The sequence below is a fragment of the Nerophis lumbriciformis genome, linkage group LG37 (assembly GCF_033978685.3).
Source record: "Nerophis lumbriciformis linkage group LG37, RoL_Nlum_v2.1, whole genome shotgun sequence".
NCBI lineage: Eukaryota > Metazoa > Chordata > Actinopteri > Syngnathiformes > Syngnathidae > Nerophis > Nerophis lumbriciformis.
This window is the reverse complement of record NC_084584.2, coordinates 2,829,756-2,832,500: the sequence shown is the minus strand read 5'-3', so window position 1 is coordinate 2,832,500 and position 2,745 is coordinate 2,829,756.

Below are 2,745 nucleotides of genomic sequence, written 5' to 3'. Positions count from 1 at the left end.
CTTTTGCTTTTATTGACTTCATTAAAGATCGACTAGCGTAATAATTGGGAGCGTTTGCCGCATCTGCCTCACGCCGCTGCTGGCAAACGTTCCCAACGAAAACGTTTCTACATTGATAAAACAAATAAGACAGTTACAGCTATTTTGTCCACTAGCGACGCTGAGATCATTATTCATGCGTTTGTTACGCCTTGTCTTGATTACTGTAACCTATTATTTTCATGTCTCCCTATGTCTAGCATTAAAAGATTACAGTTGGTAGAAAATGCGGCTGCTAGACTTTTGACAAGAACAAGAAAGTTTGATCATATTACGCCTATACTGGCTCACCTGCACTGGCTTCCTGTGCACTTAAGATGTGACTTTAAGGTTTTACTACTTACGTATAAAATACTACACGGTCTAGCTCCATCCTATCTTGCTGATTGCATTGTACCATATGTCCCGGCAAGAAACCTGCCTTCAAAGAACTCCGGCTTATTAGTGATTCCCAGAGCCACAAAAAAGTCTGCGGGCTATAGAGCGTTTTCTATTCGGGCTCCAGTACTATGGAATGCCCTCCCGGTAACAGTTAGAGATGCTACCTCAGTAGAAGCATTTAAGTCCCATCTTAAAACTCATTTGTATACTCTAGCCTTTAAATAGAACCCCCTTTTAGACCAGTTGATCTGCCGTTTCTTTTCAGCTCGGTGGCCACTGACGAAGCGCTGGTTGTCCAAAGTCGGGACCAGGATTTGGACCACTCGTCTGTGCATCAGTTGGGGACATCTCTGCGTTGCTGACCCGTTTCCGCTCGAGATGGTCTCCTGCTGGCCCCACTATGGACTGGACTCTCACTATTATGATGGATCCACTATGGACTGTACTCTCACTATTATGATAGATCCACTATGGACTGGACTCTCACTATTATGTTAGATCCACTATGGACTGGACTCTCACACTATTATGTTAGATCCACTATGGACTGGACTCTCACACTATAATGTTAGATCCACTATGGACTGGACTCTTACTATTATGTTAGATCCACTATGGACTGGACTATCACACTATTATGTTAGATCCACTACGGACTGGACTCTTACTATTATGTTAGATCCACTATGGACTGGACTCTCACACTATAATGTTAGATCGACTATGGACTGGACTCTCACACTATTATGTTAGATCCACTACGGACTGGACTCTCACTATTATGTCAGATCCACTATGGACTGGACTCTCACTATTATGTTAGATCCACTATAGACTGGACTCTCACTATTATGTTAGATCCACTATGGACTGGACTCTCACACTATTATGTTAGATCCACTATGGACTGGACTCTCACTATTATGTTAGATCCACTATGGACTGGACTCTCACACTATAATGTTAGATCCACTATGGACTGGACTCTTACTATTATGTTAGATCGACTATGGACTGGACTCTCACACTATTATGTTAGATCCACTACGGACTGGACTCTCACTATTATGTCAGATCCACTATGGACTGGACTCTCACTATTATGTTAGATCCACTATAGACTGGACTCTCACTATTATGTTAGATCCACTATGGACTGGACTCTCACACTATTATGTTAGATCCACTATGGACTGGACTCTCACAGTATTATGTTAGATCCAGTGCACCGGTTGCCCAAGGGGGGGGGCACAAGGTTTCTCATTGTGTCATTGGGTTGAGTTTTTCCTTGCCCTGATGTGGAATCTGAGCCGAGGATGTCGTTGTGGCTTGTGCAGCCTTTTGAGACACTTGTGATTTAGGACTTGTGACAGTCTCTGTCTTAGGGTTCTTCTCAGGACCGACAAACGGTGCCCAGGCGTGTTGCCAACTATACAATGTTTTATTTTCAAAGTCCAAAAGTCTTTCTCCTTCTCTCTCCCTCTCTTCTCTTTTTCAGCCCTAACCCTAACCCTAACCCTAACCCTTCCTGCGGTCACCAACGCTGCTAATAAAGAGACAGGTGATTAGATAACTCGTTCCAGCTGAGATATCCACTCACCTGGCATCTGCTTCGCAGTCGCCTCCTGCACATGCCCTGCCCGCAGGTGGCGCGTGGACCACGCCCCCTCCACAGGGCAGCTTTAGGGGCATGTAGAGTTGGGTGTCATCAGCAAAACAATGAAAGCTAACACCCTATTTGCGTATGATGTCGCCTAGCGGCAGCATGTAAATACCAAAGATTGCAGGGCCAAGAACCGAACCCTGAGGAACTCCGCACGTTACCTTAACATAGTCCGAGGTCACATTATTATGGGAGACGCACTGCATCCTGTCAGTAAGATAAGAGTTAAACCACGACAAGGCTAAGTCTGACATACCAATACGTGTTTTGATACGCTCTAATAAAATATTATGATCGACGGTATCGAAAGCAGCGCTAAGATCAAGAAGCAGCAACATAGATGACACATCAGAATCCATCGTTAGCAGTAGATCATTAGTCATTTTTGCGAGGGCTGTCTCCGTAGAGTGATTTGCCCTGAAACCGGATTGAAAAGGTTCACAGAGATTGTTAGACACTAAGTGTTCATTTAGCTGCTGTGCAACAATTTTTTCGAGGATTTTCGAGATAAACGGAAGGTGGGACACGGGCCGGTAGTTTACCATGAGGTCAGGGTCGAGGTTAGGTCTTTTGAGTAGAGGATGAATAACCACTTTTTTGAATGCTAGTGGAACAGTGCCAGAGGAAAGTGATAAGTTTATAATATTTAGCACTGATGGACC